Source organism: Oryctolagus cuniculus, chromosome 13 (genome assembly GCF_051225735.1).
Source record: "Oryctolagus cuniculus isolate XC-2025 breed Fujian yellow rabbit chromosome 13, ASM5122573v1, whole genome shotgun sequence".
Lineage (NCBI taxonomy): Eukaryota > Metazoa > Chordata > Mammalia > Lagomorpha > Leporidae > Oryctolagus > Oryctolagus cuniculus.
In genome coordinates, this window is record NC_142879.1 from 78,102,723 (window position 1) to 78,124,379 (window position 21,657).

Consider the following 21,657-nt stretch of genomic DNA (forward strand, 5'->3'; position numbering starts at 1 on the left):
ATATATAAAGTTAGAGCCCAGAGTACTTGCTTATTTGATTGGATGATGTGTATAAGGAAGAGAGAAGAATCAAGACTGTCTCAGATGTTGGGCTTGACTACTCAGTGAAAGATGTTGCTGGTTACTAAGATAGAGAAGATGAGTAGAAACTTGCTTGAGTGATGAGGTGTAATTAGGAATTGTGTTTTTGGGGCAGATGACATGGTGTAGCGAGTTAAGCCACTACCTGTGATGCTGGCGTCCCATTTAGGTGCCAATTTGAGTCCCAGCTGCTCTACTTCTGATCCAGTTCCCTGCTAATGCCCCTGGGGAAGCAGCAGAAAGTGGCCCAAGCACTTGAGCCCCTGATCCCCCATGGAAGACTCAGATGAATCTCCTGGCTCATGGTTTCACCAAAGCCCAGCTTCGACCGTTGCGGCCAATTGTGGAGTGAGCCAGGGGATGAAAGATCTCCCTCTCTAAGTGTGTATGTTTGTCTCTCCTTCTCTTTAACTCTGCCTTTCAAGCAAATAAGTATTTTTTACGAAAAGAATTGTGTTTTGGCCATGGTAATTGATATATAACTGGAGATATTGTTTAGATGCTAGGTAGATACCTCATTTGAGGAACTATGTTCCTAAGGAGAGCAGGGACTGTACAAACAAGGCAGGAGCTTCAATGAGGAGTTGTGGGCAACCAGTGAAGGTTTTAAAAAACAGATTTCCTTGGGGGTGGGTGCTGTGGTACATGGATTAAACTGCTGCTCGTGACACTGGCATCCCATGTTTGAGTGCTGGCTGCTCCACTTCTGATCCAGCTTCCCGCGAATGTACCCGGGAAAGAAGAGGGAAGATGACCCAAGTACCTGGGCCTCTCCCACTCAAGTGGGAGACCAAGATGGAGTTCCTGGCTTTGGCCTGGCCCAGACCTTGCTGTTGCAGCCATATGGGGAGTGAACCAGTGGGTAGAAGGTGTCCCTGTCTCTTTCCCTCTCTATCACTCTGTCTTTCAAATCAACCAATCAATCTTTACAAAGTAGACTTTCTTTCCAGAGCAGTTTTAGGTGTGTAGTTAACTTGAGTGGAAGGTAGATTTCCCATATCTCTTCTGCCTTCACACATGCATGGCACCAGCATTAACAACACCCACACCATGTTGGTCCATTGCTACAATCCATGAGCCTACATGAACACATCCTCGTCACCCGAAAGTCCATGGCTTACAATAGGGTTCACTTTCAGGGTCACACATTCTATGGGCTTGAACAAATGCACAATGACCTGCATCATCCATCACAGTGTCAGACAGAGCCGTTTCATTGCCCTAAAGTTCTCCCGTGCTCGGCCTTTTCACCCCTTTCCCCTTCCAACCTGCTGGGGAAAAAACACTGAAATTTTTAAGAAACAGCTTGTTTTGATCTTCTGTATACTAAGATAATCGAAAATGAATCTTGATGTGAATGGAAGGGGAGAGGGAGTGGGAAAGGGGAGGGTGGTGGGTGGGAGGGACGGTATGGGGGGGAAAGCCATTGTAACCCATGAGACGTACTTTGGAAATTTATATTCATTAAATAAAAGATAAAAAAAAAAAAAAAAAGAAACAGCTTGTTTTCTATGAAGGGAGTTGTTACCGTGTAGTGGTATGCTGAGGAGAACCACTGAGGAGAGAAGAACTGCAGGAGCAAAACGTTTGAGCTGGAGACTCCAGAGCACTGGTGCATCCTGAAGGAATCAGCCGGAGATCATCCTTCCCCGTAGCTGGTGGAAAGGCACCGTTCTCGCCTGCTAAGGAGGCAGACGTGGGCCAGCTGGCAAATGCGTTGATGTGGGGTGAGGTGGATCTCTTCTGATTTCTTAATTTTCTCAGTAAAATGAGAATCAAGGAGAGGCAAGGGCAAGGGGTGTTAGAGGAGAAGGTCATATTCAGCAAGCTTTATTGAGCAACTATTACGTGCCCAGTCACCATTTTTGGACTCATGGAAATAGCAATGAACAAAATCATGCCCTCACTTTCATGAAATTTGTACATTCTGGTAGATCTAAGGAGGTAGAGAAGTGGTTATTAATTTTGCCGCAGTCATTACTGATTCCAAATCCCAAATGGCTTACAATTTTAAAAAAAGTTATTTCTCACTCCTGCTTCGTGTGAACTGAGAGTGAATAGCTCTGCCCTGAGCCATGGCTCTAATGCAGGTAGAATAAAACTCTCCACCAGCTCAACCATCTTAATTCTCAGGTGGGAAGAAAAACCAGCCCGTCTAGCACATGTCAGTCTTGTGACTCAAAGAACTGAGAACATTCCCCTGAAGCACACAATGCTCTTACTTCTTTTTGGTTTGCTGTATCACCTGCCATTGAGTGAAGCAAGCCCCATGGCACAGGATGCCACCAATAGGGTGGAGAGAAAAACTCTTGCCATGGGAAGTGTTGGGACTCGCCAGGAAAGAGTTGTAATGTACTCCAAGGAGAAGCGTGAATGCTTAGACATGAATACAGATTTATTACAGCGTGAATGAGAGAGTGAGTCTACTGTGAAGATGTAATAGGGTCAGCAGGTAGAGCAGAGGGCCCATTTAAGTCTTGTGGTTAGAAATCTAAAATGAGGGGCCAGTGCTGGGGTGCAGCAGGTTAAGCCACCGCCTTTAACACTAATATCCCACACAGGAGCTGGTTCAAGTCCCAGTTGCTTCACTTTTGATCCAGCTCCTTGCTAAAGCACCCGGGAAGGCAGCACACCCTGCACCCATTTCTAGATCCAGAAGAAATTCCTAACTCCTGGCTTTCAATCGGCCCAGCTCTGGCCATTGTGGCCATTTGAAGAAAGAACCAACAAGTGGAAGATCTCTTTCTCTCTCTCTCCCTCTCTCTCTTGAACTCTGCCTTTCAAAAAAATTAACCAATCTCATAAAAAATGAAATTTAAAACAAAAGCAATCATCATGTGTGGAAGGGAAATGAAAATACAGGTAGATGCCTGAGAACTGCCTAATCAGGATCCTGGAAGGGAAAAATATTGCATAATTGGAGACAAAGACTTTTGAAGTGAAGTGTGGGAGTGGATAAAACGTACGAAGTTTTAGACAACATGAATCAGCCTGCTTTTGTCATCAGCCTCCCTGAAAATGGCACACTGAGTGCGTGAGTGCAATGGCTACATAGGTTCAAGAGCAAGGACTCCACTTGCCAAGGCCAATCTGCCTCCGGCTTTCTCTGAACACTCGGTCTGCCTGCTCCAGAGACCAATGCTGCAGCTCCCCCAGCTAACGGACCACATGTCTCAAGGGCCAGTTTTATTCAGGAAACAGAAAAGGAGTCCTTTCCTTTCATCTGGGGCTATTTTTTATGATTGCTTTGTACAACCCACTTTTCACACCTCGTAAATCCTCCGGCTGCAGTGGGGCCCCTGAGATCTGACACTGTTAAGGATTTGTGTTGTCTTCCTCCTCCTGCTGTCACCCTCACAGAGAGCAGATATGGTGACTGCTCTGCTTTTTAATAACCCCTTTTTGTGTTTATTTGCTTAAAACTGCAACACCCTCAAGACCACAAAAGCTTTTTCTCCTGCTTCCTCCTTTCCATCATTGGCTTTATCCTACCTTGAATCCCCTTGGATCACAATATGCTGCCCCTGCCAGATAAACCCATGTTATTCTGCACTCTTGATTTGGTCGTTTCTGATTCTTGTTCCCTAAGTGTTGCTCACACCACTCTTGCCCTCATCCTGGTCACTACAGACAGCCAGCTTCATGGGCATGCAGCGATGTCATTGCACAAGACCCTGTGATCTGATGGGGCTCTGCAAAGTGGTCTGTGGTGGCCTTCTTAAATTCCTAGTAATCTTGTCTTTGACTTTGTGTTTTGTAAGTGAAAGTCTTAGGAGACAGTGGAGCAAGACCTATGGGCCTGATGCCTCAATTCATATGTGACCCTACTTCCTGCTACAGATTACTGAACTAGTGATGGTGGCCTGGCCATTCTGCCTCCAGTGGGGACCTGGACCCAGTGCAGGGGCTGCAGAGAGGTTGGGCACAGGTGCTCTGTTTGGCGATTCACAACCCTAACCCAGCAAGTGTCTCCTGTGTAAGGAACAAGGCATTAAATAGCAAGCAAAGGCCGGCGCCGCGGCTCACTAGGCTAATCCTCCACCTTGCGGCGTTGGCACACCAGGTTCTAGTCCCGGTCAGGGTGCCGGATTCTGTCCCAGTTGTCCCTCTTCAAGGCCAGCTCTCTGCTGTGGCCCGGAGTGCAGTGGAGGATGGCCCAAGTGCTTGGGCCCTGCACCCCATGAGAGACCAGGAGAAGCACCTGGCTCCTGCCATCGGATCAGCGTTGTGTGCCGGCTGCAGCGCGCCAGCCGCGGCGGCCATTGGAGGGTAAACCAACGGCAAAGGAAGACCTTTCTCTCTGTCTCTCTCTCACACTGTCCACTCTGCCTGTCAAAAAATAAATAAATAAATAAATAAATAGCAAGTAAAAACACTGCAACATGGGTTGGCTGTTCAGCAGGCCTGAGCGTGCCTACAGCGCTAGCATCCCATATGGGCACCAGTTCATGTCCTGGCTGCTCCACTTCTGATGCAGTTCCCTGCTGATAAAGCAGTGGAGATTGCCCAAGTGCTTGGGCCTCTGCACCCACATGGGAGACCTGGAAGAAGTTCCTGGCTCCTGGCTTCAGCCTGGCCCAGCCCCAGCTGTTGTGACCGTTTGTGGAAGATTCATTTTCATTCTCTCTCTCTCTCTCCACCCCCCCTTTCTCATTGTGCCTCTGTCTTTCAAATAAATAAAATAAATCTTAAAAAATAGAGTTCATACATTGAATCAGATTTAAAACAATACAGATTTATGTGCAGCTATCAAGAGCATTGAAAATGGAGATGTTCTTTTTCTCTCACACCCCCTCTGCCTCTCCCTGTCACTCTGTAACTACCTTTCAAGTAAAATGAATAAATCCTGAAAAAAAAGGAGGGGGGGCAGCATTTGTGGCACAGTGGGTTAGGCCTCCACCTGCAACGGCATCATTTCGTATGGGCACTGATTCAAGTCCCGGCTGCTCTACTTCAGATCTAGCTCCTGCTGATGAGACTAGGAAAACAGTGGCGTTATGTCCCCAGTTCTTGGAGCCCTACCACACACATGGGAGACCCAGATGAAGTTCCTGGCTTTTGGTTGGCCCACTTGGTGGCCATTTGGGGACTTAACCAGCAGATGGAAGTTCTTTCTCTTTTTCTCTCCCTCCTCCCCCATCTCTGTAACTGTCTTTTTTTTTTTTTTTTTTTGAAAGGCAAAGTGGACAGTGAGAGAGAGAGACAGAGAGAAAGGTCTTCCTTTGCCGTTGGTTCACCCTCCAATGGCCCCGCGGCCGGCACACTGCAGCTGGCGCACCACGCTGATCCGATGGCAGGAGCCAGGTGCTTCTCCCGGTCTCCCATGGGGTGCAGGGCCCAAGCACTTGGGCCATCCTCCACTGCACTCTGGGCCACAGCAGAGAGCTGGCCTTGAAGAGGGACAACTGGGACAGAATCTGGCACCCCGATTGGGATAGAACCTGGTGTGCTGGCGCTGCAGGCGGAGAATTAGCCTATTGAGCCTCAGTGCCGGCCCTCTGTAACTGTCTTTAAAATAAAATGAATAAATCTTTAAAAAAAAAAAAACTGAAAAAGACCTCATTGAAATTTGAAGATCTCCTGGTAATAGTTAACAGACTTGATAATTGATTAACAAAGGGATACACTACATTGATGTTGTCTTTATTCTGAAGGAAGCAACAATGGTGCTGTAAATCACTTTTCCTATAATGGTCCTAAGATATAAAACTTACTTTCTGTTAACACGCAGTAAGTGTTTCCCTTGACCATGGATGAGGTTCCTTTGTTCACCATGACAGTTGATTGAAGAAGTGACATTAGCTGGGAACCAGCTGAAGGATCCTTCTCAGCATGGACAGAATCCTGACTTAGGCTTCTGCAAGGTTCAAGTCTGCAAATGTAAAAGGAAAAATGGGAATTGAAAAAAAATGAAACAACTAGAATATGTGGCATTATCATCAACTCTTGAGTCTACGTATGATGAATTTTTGACAGTTATTTTATAATCTCACCTTGCAGTCAATTATTTTGAACAAAATTCAAAGTGAGTAGCAAAATAAGAACACAGAGAAGTAAACTTCCACAAAATAATGGATTTAAATATATATTACAACCTCCCCTCCCACACACACACTTTTGCTATGGGGCCCAGAATAGACCAGGAGTTGGGGAAAAATGAGCTGGAAGATTTTCCCACAATTTCTGTCTCTAGGCTTGCACCCTAACTCTACCCCCTTAAATGACAATCCAGTATGCCCACTTTCTCATGGTGCACCTGTGTCCCCTGCCCTGAGAAGGAGACACCATGATGAACATGTGTGAACTCAACTCCACATGGAGATGCCAGGAAGCCCCCAGGAAACCTCACTCACACTAAATCCCACCCAAACTCCACCCCATTTGTATATTCAGTTAGGGTACCACCCCTTAGCCCATAAAGGGAACCACTGAACCCGGAAGCAGCCCTCTCTTCCTTTGCCTAAATTCTCCTCTCTTTATCGCAAGCCTCTGCTTTGAATTCTTGTATCATGTGGGGACAGGAGTCTGGAATAAAAACTGGGAAACACATTGCTATGACACTTTGATGATGCCGTTGGTTTTTGTTTTGTAATACTGTTCCCCTGTTCATTTCCACACACGTCTTCCCCACTTCAACCTGTCGATGTGAAGTACAAGGCTTCAAGCTTTTGTTGAGGAAATGAGATGGTCACACATGTAACCTGTTTGAGACTCACAATCCTGATAAAAGAGAAGTCTGCATACAGAAAATGGGAAACTGGTGAAATCCATATTCACGGACAACAAAGTGAAAACAGGAGTCACCAGATGAAGTCCCAGGGCCTGGAATTAACGTGGAGTCGCTGGTCAGTCAATGTTTGTTGGAATAAACTGAGCTTCCTTGGCTCTTGGACTTGTGGAGTGAGAAGCAGAGGTCCAAAACTGAACCTCTTTATCCATTCTGTCCTGCAATTTTCCAGGAGGGATTTAAAGATCTTTACAAAAAGCGTTTTCCAATAATGCCTTCTCATTGAGAAGCATGCTAACAAAGAGGCAAAGTGTTGCCTTGGACATTTGGTCACTGTCCCATCTTTGGACCAAACCCAAGACTTCCTAGTCAGACTTGTATGCCAATTACTTAACTCGGTGAATGTCAAATATTGTTTAGAGCTTGGAGCTTTTCTTCTCCTTCTTCTATCTTGACTGTTTCCCTTGGCGAAGAATACTGAAGCAGCTGCCTGAAGATCAGTCAGTAAACACTGAATATAACAATCCAGTGTTGAGAGACTACACCTAATCCTAAAAAGCACAAAGGAGCAGAGGGGGCCCGAGCTGCATGAAGAAGACATTATCTGCTTGAAAATGCATCACTCCAGGGACACAAGTAGTCAGGAAAAACCACATTCATAAAATAAATTGCAATACTTAAATGCTATATACATTCTGGATGGAGGAAAACCTTTTAGAAATTTCATTATTCAATTTTTTATAAGATGTGTTTATTGATTTATTTCAAATAGAGAGAGGGAGAGAGAGATAGAGAGGTAGCTTCTATCCACTAATTTACTCCCCAAATGGCTGCAACAGCCAGGGATGGGCCAGACTGAAGCCAGGAGTCAAAAACCGCATGGTGGTCTCCTGCCTGGGTACAGGGTCTCCAACAATTGGGCCATCATCTGCTGTCTTCCTGAGTGCGTTAGCAGGAAACAGGGTCAGAAACAGAGTAGGTGGAACTTCAACACGCATTACTTTATGATATGCTGGTGATGTAAATGGCAGTGTAACCAGCTGTGCCACAATGCCAGCCCACTCATTGCACAATTTTTAAAAAAATGAGATAAATGGCGCAATCATCTACCTCTGTCTTTTATATTTATCCTTTGAAGTTTGGTTTCCAAGCTTTAGAATGTATCAAAATCACCCAGAGGCTAAGTTAAAACATACGCTAATAGGCCCTACGCCCTCGTATTATTTCTCAGCAGGTGCAGCGCTCAGACAGGAAAGAAAGAGGACTGTTCGGTGCCTTAAGAGCTCAATATTGTGGGTGTAATAGGAAAGATTTAAGCATTCTGTAAGGTGATGGCGCTTACAGTTCCTTTCTTTTTTTTTTTTTAAGATTTATTTATTTATTTGAAAGAGTTACAGAGAGACAGAGGCAGAGACAGAGAGAGGTCTGCCATCCGCTGGCTCACTCCCCAGATGGCCACACGGCCAGAGCTGTGCCGATCCAAAGTCAGGAGCCAGGAGCTCCTTCTGGTTCTCCCACAATGGTCAGGGGCCCAAACACTTGGGATATCTTCTACTGCTTTCCCAGGCCATCAGTAAGGAGCTGGAGTAGAATAGGCAGGACTTGAACCGGTACCCATATGGAATGCCAGCACTGCAGGCAGAGGCTTTGTGTGCTACACCAAAGTGTGGACCCCAACAGTTCCTTTCAACCCTAGGCTCATTCTGTTTCATCCCCTTCTGTCCTGAAGAAAGCATAGAATTCAGTCGCCTTTGGCTTTCGAGAGGGGGAAGAACCCAATAGGGATTTGAGGAAGTTGTTTCAGATCTGCTTTGTTTTCTGGGATGACATTCAGGTTCAGAAAAACTACATTCTGTCATTACAGCATGGAATATCAACCATGATAGAAGAGGCAAGCATATGGATAGGAGCAAATTAAATTTGAATTCTCAAACTTTTTCATAATAGATATATGTGTTTTTGCTCAAAGATGTCTTTGATTAAAAAAAACTGGTGGAAAGAAAAGAAGGAAGAAAAATTATCTGTGTGTTGGGGGTAGTAAAAAAATTTCTCTAGCACTTCTTGTTCTGTTTCTCTGAAGGTCACGATCACAGATGTTTTGATAAAGTCATCTTCTCTAGTGCATGTGTCTTTTTGCATAGAGCAGATGCAGTTGGCACTGTTGGTTGCCAGTCTGCTGCTTTACCTTGAGACACTGTGGCAGGTAGGAGATAGGGAAGCAGAAGCAAAGAGTTTTCATTTTCCAGCTGCATGGGAGACCTGGACAGAAGCCAGGCTCCTTGGTTTCAGCCTGGCCCAGCCTGGGATGTTCCAGCATTTGGAGACTAAACCAGCACATGGAAGATCTCTCTGTCTCTGTCTCTCTTTCAGATGAAATGGAAATAAATAAAATGGAGACAATCAGTCCTGTGTCTGACTCAGGAGTCAAATCTGGTCTACTTGCTGTTTTTACAGTCTTTGAGCTAGGAGTAGTTTTCGTATTTTTTAATGGTTGGGGAGACTCAGAATAATAATATTTTGTGATAGGTGAAAAACATATGAGACTCAAATTTCAGTGTCCATAAGTTTCATTCAGACTCAGAAGTGTTCATTCTTTTGCAGATTGTCTACAACTGATCTTTGTGCTTCTACGGCAAAGTTGTAACAAAAATTATGATTCATAAAGCCAAAAAAATTTTTTGAAAGACAGAGTTACAAAGAGAGGTAGAGACAAAGAGAGAGGTCTTTCATCAGCTGGTTTACTCCCCAGATGGCCGCAATGGCCAGAACTATGCCGATCTGAAGCCAGGAGCCAGGAGCTTCTTCTGGGTCTCCCACGTGGGAAAGCCAAAAATCTTAACCAATTCCTCCTTTAGGTCCTTAAACAAGGCACTAATCTTTGTTGTCTTTCTTGGCACCTGAAAGATGATACTATGCTTGATTTTTTACCTTGATTTTGGAGGAGGGAACCCCAGAATCTTCTTTTTAGCTTTCCCCACTGTGATACACTCACCCCAAAGGCCAAGGAATCATGGTGGGGAATGTGTACATTTTCAAAAATGCCAATCCCAATTGTAAATTTAGAAACTGGAAAACTGAACCAAGAGGTGGGTTCATGTAAGTCAGACCCTGGCAAGGACTCCATTTATCATCTGCCTGCGTGTACCTCCACGCTATCTGAGATGACATAGTGACACTTTAGGGCTGAAGATATCAACAACAATAATAATTCCCAGAATGTTTGGTTATTTCTCTTTCACCAATATAGTTGCCCAAGCAATGAACCACAGGCTCCTTGGGTAGATGCCTGAGAAATTGTTCTTGAGTATAATTGCAGTTGTGTTTAGGTTCCTTCTTCCTGGGGAACCAGGACTCTCTTCTGTCAGTGGGTTCTGGGACTGATAACACCCTTAGACTGGTGTTGCTTCCCTCAACCATCTGGCTAACATCTTTCATCTGTACAAGCTAAGAAGGACATTTGTTGGCTGCCCACGTAGATCCACTGGTAACAATGGGGATGATTCTTCCAGAACAGCTCTGACTTACAGGGAGACAGTTTCTCTGAGTAAGAGTCATGGGGGCTTGACCTGCAGAGTTACAGAGATAGATATTTGAATCTCTAGGGGCAAAATCCCTGCCTAGATTATGCTGCTACTCAACCCTAGTTAGAGGTCTACTGGCCCAGGGGGCAGGAGAGAAAAGATTCTGGAGAGCCCCATTGTCCTTTTGGATAAGAGGCTTTTGCAGTGTCTTAAAACAAAGGGCCACACCAGCTGACCATAGTTCCAGCTTTACCCTGCTGCTTGTTTAGTAGATGAAAGCTCTTTTGCAAGCTGTGGGGGAATTCCTCTGGTTCTCACCTTTCAGCTGCCTGCTTTAGACCTGCAGGTTTTTGTCTTGTTGTTGTCGAATGTTGATGGAACCTAGCAGTAGCCACCTGTTGTAGTCTGTCTTCTGTTGCTATAACAGAATACCTAAGACTTGGTAACTTATAAAGAAGAGAGGTTTAGCTTTGGCTCCTGGTTCTGTAAGCTGAGAATTCCAAGATTGTAGGGCCAACATCTTCTTGCCTTCTAGCAAGGGATTGGGTGTGGGAAAGTGGGAGGAGAGGCAAGCACAAGCTGAAGAGAAACACACTTGTGATGGAGTTAGTCAAGCTTGCTCTATGACAACCCACAGTCACGATAATTAACCCACTCTTGGGTACTGAGGGTGGATCCCCTCTAACCTAATTACCTCTTAAAAGTCTTACCACATCTCAACACTGTTACATGAGGAACCAACATGCACTTTGGTGGTGACAACCCACATCTAAGCCACAGTGATACCATCCAGCCTTATTAATAATTTTAGATATTAACAGTCCTGTGGGTTCTTGTCATCTATTTAGATAAGAATTCTGAATATCAGCTCAAAATAGACCAGGCAACGTGGTAAGTTTTTAAGCATTTTATTCAGTGAGGGAAATGCACAGGAAAGTGAGAGCTTTAGTTAGAGGAGAAAGAAGTCTAGAAGCTAAGTTGGGGCCATACCAGGCAGAGAGCAGGCCAGCAGCTACGTGGAGCAAGCATATGATTATGAGCAGCCACAGTTAGCTTAGTGCAGGCAGAAAAGCAAAGGCAGAGAGTGAGCCATGGTCTCATCAAATCTTTTATAAACTTTCCAAACGGGAGCAGTTACGTAGTCTGACAACTGGGTGTCCAGGTGAGCTCAGATAAGGGCATGAGATCATGAAAGGGGGCAGGATGAAGGCATGGCCTGCAGCTTACAAACCTTACAATTTGATCCTATCTGCTTGCCTAGATCAATGGCATCAGCCGTGCTCCTCTCCAAACACCTAATCCCTTATACCAGCTAGTGAGTTCCTTTCCACTGGTTCCTTCTGCTGACTGACCTAGATGTCTTCCAACGTTGTAACTATCGTGTCCATTCAGGCTTGCTCTGTTTTCTCAGTCTTGCCAACCAGGACTTCCTGTGTCTTCAGCTGAGTCTCTTCTCGAAGGTACTGTGTCCACCAGAGCTCTGCTCCACTGTTTGCCCACCTCTCACCTCCTTTTCCTACCATAGCTTCCCTTAAATCTCTACTTTGAATACTCCTTTTAAGTGGCCTTTGCTTTAGAGCTGTGGTGAGTTAAGCTGCTGCTTGCAACATCCACATCTCATACCAGAGCACCAGTTCAAGTCCCGGTGGCTTCGCTTCTGATCCGGCTCCCTGCCGAAGTGCCTGGGGAAGCAGCAGATAACGGCCCGAGTATCTGGGCTCCTGCCACCCATGTGAGAGACCTGGATGGAGTTCCAGGCTCCCAGCTTTTTGTGGCCATTTGAACCAGCAGATGAAAGTTCTCTCTCTTTCTCTGTGTGTGTGTGTGTGTCTTTGTCTCTGGCCCTCTGCTTTTCAAATAAGTGAAAATAATAAAAATAAATATAAAAATCATAACATATACTTGACTAGTTTTCTCTGCTCATCACACACTCTTTTTTTTTTTTTTTTTTTTTTTTGACAGGCAGAGTGGACAGTGAGAGAGAGAGACAGAAAGGTCTTCCTTTGCCGTTGGTTCACCCTCCAATGGCCGCCGTGGCCGGTGCGCTGATCCGATGGCAGGAGCCAGGTACTTCTCCTGGTCTCCCATGGGGTGCAGGGCCCAAGTACTTGGGCCATCCTCCACTGCACTCCCTGGCCACAGCAGAGAGCTGGCCTGGAAGAGGGGCAACCGGGACAGAATCCGGCGCCCCAACCGGGACTAGAACCTGGTATGCTGGCGCCGCAAGGTGGAGGATTAGCCTAGTGAGCCACGGCGCCGGCCCTCAATTTCTATAACATTGTGTAACTGGAATGCTGACCTAGTATGAGCTTCAAAGAAACTTGAACAAGATGGAATTCCATAAACCTAAGGCATTGCCTCAGATGTCTCTGTGAGCCTGTGTTGCATTGATTTGGAGTAAAGAGTCCTAACAGGAAGCACTCTGGAGCCAAGGCGCTCTGCTGAAATAGCTTCTCTCAGCTGCCATTTCTTCCACTGTAGTGAGGTTGATGATAGCTACCTTGGGGAGGAATAAATTAGATAAAATACATAAGCCACTCACCCAGGACCTGGGACATGGAAAAGTATATAAATGTCCTTTTTTTTTTTCAGAGTGGATTAATGGGAGAGTCCCAGTGAGACAATGGAGACCAAACTGTCCAGTGCCAACCCAATCACCTCTGGCAGACTGATCAAGGTTCTCATCACGATTCAGGTGTTTACAAGGTGTGTGACCTGGGCAAATTTCTTACCTTCCCTGAGCCTCATTTCCTGTTTTGAAGAATGGGCATAACAACACCTGCCTCACTGAGTAATTAGGAATGAATGAGATGATTGATGTTAAGGGTTGCTAGCATTCAATTGGCAGTCATTCTCTCTACCATCCTAGGGTCGTTTAACCTCTGTGCGGAATTACTGTCACTGTTCTTCACAAGACTTTAGCTCCATGATAAGAGAGACCCTCAGGTCACAGCAAAAATTATTTCCCAGTGGTGCCGCATAAGCTCACGGTCTGTGTTGACGATCTGCTGTACACAGGGGAGCACAGTGAGGTTGCCCTCAGAGCTGTATTCCTGATCCAAGTGCTGGAGCAAAGCTTGCCTCTCCACATTCTCAGGGGTTGCACCAGAAGACACAGTGGAGAGACAAGAGCCCGCCGGGGAGATATTCAGAATCAAGCTCTTGGTCTCACTACCTGAAGAGTTGGAAAAGGATAATTTTACTCACTACTTTAGGTGTGCATATGTCAACCTGGCGTTTTTTTAAAAAGTCCCAATGAAAGCTGCAAAACATGCACAAAAATTATGTTTTGGAAAAGTGAATTTCCAGGGCTTGTGCTATGGCGTAGGAGGTTAAGCCTCCGCCTGCAGTGTCAGCATCCCATGTGAGCACCAGTTTGAGTCCTGGCTGCCCCACTTCCCATCCAGCTGCCTGCTAATGTGCCTGGGAAAGCAGCAGAAGACAGCCCAAGTGCTTGTGCTTTGCACCCACGTGGGAGATCTGGAAGAAGCTGGTGGCCCTTGGCTTCAGATTGGCACAGCTCTGACTGTTGCAGCCATTTGGGGAGTGAACCAGCAGATGGAAGATCTCTTTCTATCGCTCTATCCCCCCATCTCTCTCTCTCTGTGTAACTCTGCCTTTCAAATAAATAAATGAATCTTTAAATAAAAAAGTAAATTTCCTGTACCCCTTAAGTATGTATAATTACTATGTGCTCATTTAAAATGAAATATACTAATAAAACAAAAAGAATGAAATAAAAATAAATTTCTTATTGAAAAGATTAATTTTCAGCTAATCAGATAATTTTTTTTGACAGGCAGAGTTAGACAGTGAGAGAGAGAGAGAGGCAGAGAAAGGTCTTCCTTTTCCGTTGATTCACCCCCCAAATGGCCACTGTGGCTGGCACACTGTGGCCAGTGTGCTGCGCCAATCTGAAGCCAGGAGCCAGGTGCCTCCTCCTGGTCTCCCACGCAGATGCAGGGCCCAAGCACCTGGGCCATCCTCCACTGCCTTCCCAGGTCACAGCAGAGAGCTGCACTGGAAGAGGGGCAACCGGGACAGAATCCGGCGCCCCAACCGGGACTAGAACCCGGGGTGCTGGTGCCGCAGGCGGAGGATTAGCCAAGTGAGCCACAACGCTGGCCTAATCAATGCAATTTTAAACATTGATGAGAGATTTGTCAAACAAGCAGAAGGAAGACCAATTGGAGGGAGACAAATGAAAACTTTTTTAAAACTTCAGAAGATTCTGCATCCAAGGTTCACGTGAACAGGAAGCTGGAATTGAGAGTGGAGCTGGGACTCAAACCCAGGCACTTCAGAATGGGATGCCACCTCTTAGCAGCCACATCAAAGCCTGGATTTCTGGTCTTTGACTAATTCTACCATCTGCCTCCTGCTGTCCTCCCTCCAGGTTGCTAAGCACTACAGGAGAAAATCCTGACTTGTTTGTCTAGGGGCTGCTATGCACACTTGCTCTTCAGTCCTACTCGGTTCCCTGAACCATTTGGTCTTGTCCCTCTTCCAGACATTTTTGCTTATGCTGCCTAACAGGTGCATGATCTGGGTTAGGTTCCTCCGTTGTACAGAGCCTCAGCTTCTCGATTGGTGAAATAAAGGCGATATTTGCTACTGTCGATAGGAAATGGAGGCAAGAGAAGTACTTCCATGTTCCAGGAGATGAGGGAAGTAAGATTTTTCTCTGGAGAATCCAACCAGAAAGGTTCCCAGACAATGGACATGGCTGCATCTGCGGTCTCTCAGTCAAAATTGTCTGTGAATGTGTAAACTGAATGATTTGGGAATGAATGCACCCAACTCCACCCAAAAGTGGGAGAGAAAAGTGGCAGAAAATGGACTCCGCAGTGGAGACTTGGGAGAGTTAGAGAGAGAGAGAGAGAGAGAGAGAGAGCAGATTCAATGTGGACAGAGACCCTCAGGCTCCGGGCCCCAGAATCAGACCTTCGCACACCCACTTCTGCTTTGATCAGCAGGTGGGACAAGACTCCGTCTAGACACTTTCTATCTTTGCCCTTCATCTTTTTGTGTCTACGCAACACGGTGTTCTGCTTTTTCCTTTATAAATTACTTCCTTCTACTCTGCACAATTTTATTTTCTTCCATTTCTAGCTTCTTGCACAGGTGCCTAGTTCATGTAATCAATTCTTCTTTTTAAAGTAATACAAAAGTGTAAACCTATAAACTCTCCTCTTAAACCTTTTGAGCTAAATTGCATGATTTCTGCTGTGCTTTTCATCCTTTCTGGTATGATGCTATTTTGGTTTAAGTTTCCTTTATTGATCCAAAAGTTGCCTCAACACTTAAAATTTTCCAAGGAGTGGGAATGTTTTATTTTCTGTTTTATTGTTAATCTCCAGTTTTGATTTGTGATCAGATAATATTATCCAGATGGCTCTACTTGTTGAAATATTAAGATTATTCTCATGCATCCCATGAACACTTGAAAAGATGCAATGTTTGTTTCAGGGCACAGAGTTTGATGTATTAGATTTGCCCCATTGATTATATTTTGAAGTCTTTTCAATTCTCATTTGATTTTTTTGTGCCCTTAATCTGGCAAAAGTGGTACCAATTAATTCTGTTCTATTCATTTACTCCTATAGTGTGATTCGGTGCATAGATTTTCCTAATTTTTTTCTTTCTGGTGAATTTGTTTTCATTTTATAAAATGCTCTTTTAAAACTTATTCAAATGTTTTGCCTGGAACTCAACCTTGTTTGCAAGTCCTGATGGCTTGTCGTTTTGGTGTATTTCTGGTTTACCTTTTCCAGTCTTGTGTTTTTGAGCTTTCAGAATCGTTTTATGGGAGCCCTTTCTTTCTTTCTTTTTTTATAGGAAGTTTTTATTTAATAAATATAATTTCATAGATACAACTTTCAGATTATAATGGTTCTTCCCCCCATACCTGCCCTCCCACCCCCAGACCATCCCATCTCCTACTCCCTCTCCCATCCCATTCTTCATTAAGATTCATTTTTAATTATCTTTATATACAGAAGACCAACTCTATACTAAGCAATGATTTCAACAGTTTGCACCCACACAGACACACAAAGTATAAAGTACTGCTTGAAGACTAGTTTTACTGTTAATTCTCATAGTACAACACATTAAGGACAGAGATCCTACATGGGGAACAAGTGCACAGTGAATCCTGTTTTTGATTTAACAATTAACACTCTTATTTATGAGTTCAGTAATCGCCTGAGGCTCTTGTCATGAGCTGCCATGGCTATGGAAACCTTTTGAGTCCACAAACTCTGACCTTATGTAGACAGGGCTATAATCAAAGTGGAAGTTCTCTACTCCCTTCAGAGAAAGGTACCTCCTTCTTTGATGGCCCCTGCTTTCCACCGGGACCTCATTCACAGAGATCTTTCATGTAGGTCATTTTTTGCCACAGTGTTTTGGTTTTCTATGCCTGAAATGGGGAGCACTTTCTTGTATACAATATAGAGTGAATTTGTGGTTTGTGCTCCAATCTGATCATTGTCTTTTTAATAGTGAGTATAGGTCACTTACAAATATTTATTCATGTGAGACATTTGGTCTTAGTTCTTACTTTTTTTTTAACTTTTTCAGATACTTTGTGATGTTACTTCATTTTGCTGTTGTGTGTGTGTGTGCTTCCTGATCATTTGAAAGATGTGCATTTTTGTTCTGAGTGACTATTATAATATAACCACCTGATGCTCTCAATCCTCTATTTCTTTGGGTTGTATATTGCCTCCCCACTGTATTTTTCTTTCCCCATATTATATCCACTTTCTCTCTCTCCTCTCTCTCTCTTTAAGATTTATGTCATTTATTTGAGAGGCAGAGTTACAGAGCAAGAGAGAAAATTGGTTGCAATTGCCAGGGCTGGATTAGGCCAAAGCCAAGAGCCTGGAGCTTTATCCAGATCTCCCATGGATCTGCTGGAGTCCAAGAGCTTGAGCCATCTTCTGCTGCTTTTCCAGGTGCATCAGCAGGAACCTGGGTCAGAAGTGGAGCATCCGGGACTTGAACCGGCACCCCTATGGAATACTGGCATTGCAGACGGCAGCTTAACCTGCTATGCCACAGTGCTGGCCCCACATCCACTTTCTTCATCATGAATTTAAATTGATTTTATGACTGTACATGAATTTCAAAACTTATTTGCATCAAAATAAACTTATCTTTTAGTTCCATTTGCCATGACATTTTCAAAGTACCTTAAAATTATCTTTATTGGTATGATTCTTTGAATTAAGACATCTGCTTAAATTTCTACTACTTGATCATTTAGCAGCAGCCTTTTGACACTCAGTTAAAGATGTGACACTTGGGGCCGGCACTGTGGCAGAGCAGGTAAAGCTGCCACCTGCAGTGCTGCCATCCCATATGGGTGCCGGTTCAAGTGCTGGCTGCGCCACTTCCAATCCAGCTCTGCTATGGCCTGGGAAAGCAGTAGAAGATAACCCAGATGCTAGGGCCCCTGCACCCGCGTGGGAGACTCAGAGGAAGTCCCTGGCTCCGAACTTCGGAACAGCACAGCTCCGGCCATTGTGGCCATCCGGGGAGTGAACCAGCAGATGAAGACCTCTCTCTCTCTCTCTGGCTCTTTATAACTCTGCCTTTAAATAAATATGTCTTTTAAAAAAAAAAAATGTGACAATTATAGTCGTGTGAAGTTCCATTCTCCCTTCCCCTTTCAACTTTTTTTTAAATTTACATTGTTTTTTGTTTTGTTTTTTTGTTTGTTTTTTGACAGGCAGAGTGGACAGTGAGAGAGAGAGACAGAGAGAAAGGTCTTCTTTTTGCTGTTGGTTCACCCTCCAATGGCCGGTGCTCTGCGGCCAGCGCACCGCGCTGATCCAAAGGCAGGAGCCAGGTGCTTCTCCTGGTCTCCCATGCGGGTGCAGGGCCCAAGCACTTGGGCCATCCTCCACTGCACTCCCTGGCCACAGCAGAGAGCTGGACTAGAAGAGGGGCAACCAGGAGAGAATCCGGCGCCCCGACCAGGACTAGAACCTGGAGTGCCAGCGCCGCTAGGTGGAGGATTAGCCTAGTGAGCCGCGGCGCGGGCCTACATTGTTTTTTGTTTTTTGTTTTTTTTTTTTTTTTATAATTTTTTTTTTTTTTTTTTTGACAGGCAGAGTGGACAGTGAGAGAGAGAGACAGAGAGAAAGGTCTTCCTTTGCCGTTGGTTCACCCTCCAATGGCCGCAGCTGCGGCCGGCGCACCGCGCTGATCCGATGGCAGGAGCCAGGAGCCAGGTGCTTTTCCTGGTCTCCCATGGGGTGCAGGGCCCAAGCACCTGGGCCATCCTCCACTGCACTCCCTGGCCACAGCAGAGGGCTGGCCTGGAAGAGGGGCAACCGGGACAGAATCCGGCGCCCCGACCGGGACTAGAACCCGGTGTGCCGGCGCCGCTAGGCGGAGGATTAGCCTAGTGAGCCGCGGCGCCGGCCTTGGCCTACATTGTTTTTAAATTGAGAGGCTTTATAACCTTTACCTTTATTCTATTATAACATATACTATCTATATTGAAAGCAGGGAGTCAGTGGAGAGAGAAAGAGAGAGAGAGAGATTTTCCAACCAGTAATTCATTCCCCCAAATGTCTGCAGCAGTATGAGCCGGGCCAGTCCAAAGCCAGGAGCCAGGAACTTCATCCAGGTCTCCTACGTGAGTGGCAGGGGCCCCAAGTTCTTGAGCCATCCCCTGCTGCCTCCCAAGGTGCACATTAATAGGAAGTTGGAATCACGTGGGAAGTGAGGACTTCGATCCAGGAGCTCCTGTATGGGATGAAGGCATCCCAAACTGCGTGTTAACCGCTGTGCCACCCACCCACCCACACACTGGATCTCGGCATGTTATTGTGGTTTTACACTTAATTCAATGCTGGCTGCCATTCTCTTGTAGTATTTCCCCTACGGAGATTTATTTGCATGCTTTTTTTTTTAACATATAAACTACTGGTTTTAAATGGCTGCGAACCTTGGGTGGGGAGCTTTCTCTTCTCCCCGACGACAGAGCAAAGCGTGGGACCATTTCTCTCCAGCATTTAGGGTCCACGCTCCTCAAACTTGCACTTTGGAAACCTTGCGCCACGGCGCCACCTCTTGGTGGAAGAGATCGCCAGTGGAGGCGACCCTGCTGTGTGGTCCTCCCACCGGCAGGGGGCAGTGAGGCCAGACGCCCGAGGCTCGAGCGCACGCTCAGGCGCGCTTTTCCCGTCGGCCACCGCACTCCCTGCCCCGCGCCGCGGAGCGCCCTGCTTCTTCGGATGCGGGTGGGCTGTCGCTGTGGGCTAGCGTTTGCAGGTTCCCGGTGAGTGCGGCCCGGCCCCGCGCTGCCGCCGCCGTGGCTCATGGGCAAAGTCGGCGCAGCGGGCTGGGTAAGTGGCGCCTTCGCGGCGCGGGCGGGCAGCCTGACAGCGGGGACGCGAGGTGGGCTGCGCTTCCCGGGGGACGCTGGGCGCGAGGCCGCGGCTTTGGGCCGTGCAGCGGGAGGCCGGGGCGTTCCGGCCTGGTCAGCCCGAGCCCCCCGGGGGAGGGGTCTTCCCCTCCACGGCGGGCCCCTCCCGCAGTGCCGCGCCGTCTCCATCCCGCCCTGTGGTCCGTCTTCTCCACGCCTTCCGCTCGCAGACTCTAGCCTTCTCCCGTCGAGTCTGCCTCGGTCTGTTTGGAACTACAAGAGCGTTCCTTTTTCTCTACGGGAGCCGTGTCCTAACGAAGGTGTGCGGTTCCCACACCGCGGCAGGTCGGAGTGTGCCCCTCCCCCGCCTTGGCCTCGCACAGCGACCCCTCTCCCGGGCTCGGGAAATGGAGGGAGAAGAGCCGATGGCTTCCCGGGTCTCAGAACTGAGAGTTGCAGGTGCTGGCATCTCTCAGAGCCAGGAGCTCGCCGGGTTAGGTGAAGGCAGTCGTGATCCCGGCGCTGCCTCGGCTCTTTGTAGTCTTGAGGTTTTGAGCTGCTCCTCTTGCCTGATGAGGATGCGAGGTGAGTGAGGGTATCCGTGCTCTCCAGGAATTTGGTCCCTAGGAAGACAGGCGTGAGAACCCGTACGTGGGTTGAGCTGAGCGGCTAGAGCCGGCGGGGTCTTGGGGAGGCCTCCAAAAGGAGGCGATGCTTATACCGACTCCTGGAGGTGTGGGGTGTGCAAGGTGAGGACTAGGTGCTCTGGACAAGGAATAGGTGCAAAGTGTGCAGAAGTGAAGCACTTGGCGCGTTCCGGACACTGCGGGTGAGGCAGAGAGAAAGGCTTGAGGAGGAGTGGGATCGGATCATGCAGGCAGGTCCTTTGAGAAGTCTGTGAAGGCGCCACTGAAAGTACCCAGTTGCGGGGCTGGCGCTGTGGCGCAGCGGGTGTAAGCCCCGGCCTGTAGCCGGCATCCTTTGTGGGCGCCAATTCCAGTCCCGGCTGTTCCACCCCCGAGGCAGCTCACGACTAATGTGCCTGGGAAAGCAGCAGAGGATGGCCCAAGCCCCTCAACTTGGGCCCCTGCACCTATGTGGGAGACCCGGAAGAAGCTCCTGGCTTCTGGCTTCCAGTTGGCTCAGCTCTGGCTGGCCGTTGTGACTGTTTGGGGAGTAAACCACTGGATGGAAGACCTCTCTCTCTCTATCTTTCAAATAAACTAAATCTCAAAAAAAAAAAAAGTACTTATTGCTAGAACCAGGCATAGGATGGAAAGAGAATATTCTAGGGGCAAAGGCAGGAGTGGTAGATGAAGTCTGTGTTTCTCTTTAACAGTGTTTAAGTTAGGAGGCAACCCAGTTTCCGCCTTCTTCCTGAATATAGGCTGAGTAGAATGACTTTTAGGGAATGTGGGGTAGTAGCCTGCACTGGGAACATTTTATTTTTAGGATTTATTAAGCAGTCTGCTGTACACTGTAGAGTTTTTAGAACGGACAGTTGGGTGTGAGGTAGACAGATGTAAAAGGCATAAAAGAAGTGTTAACAGCCCAGAGCTGTTCTGTTGTGGAGTTCTGTGGATCCGAAGCTCTCCTTTATGGGGGAGTTTGAGAAAATTGTACACTCCCGAGTGTGATTTTACCTAAAGTGGATTTCTTCTTGCCTGGCTTGTTTTAAGTGACCTTTCTGTTCTTCACCAGCCGTGGATTTTTTCAGAGCTTGCCCTATTCCCCGCAGGGAAGAGGTGATCCTGTTCTGGTAAACTGGAGCCTTTCATAGTAACAAAATGGTCAGGAATGCTAAACACCGAAATTCCAGGGGCACTGGCGGACTTTGCAATTCATGGTAAATTCTTCCAGCAGTCAGTAGGTCTAATACATGAGGCAGATGCCCTTTGATAGCTTATGTGTTTGTGGATGTCAGAGCGCGCCACCGCTCAGAT

At 46.7% G+C, this 21,657-nt stretch overlaps 1 protein-coding gene across 3 annotated transcripts in view; it reads left to right on the top strand.

The window, feature by feature from the left end:
* Positions 1-19,551: 19,551 nt before the first annotated feature.
* The window catches only part of LOC103347327 (splicing factor 45), a 37,139-nt gene continuing 35,033 nt past the window's right edge, over positions 19,552-21,657 (top strand). For 2 of the 3 annotated variants that reach the window (XM_070055804.2, XM_051834754.3), the window contains exon 1: positions 19,552-19,694. The gene's annotated coding sequence lies outside the window, so the exon portion shown is untranslated. The remainder of the gene's footprint in view (positions 19,695-21,657) is intronic. The other variant, XM_089312383.1, reaches the window with a different exon arrangement.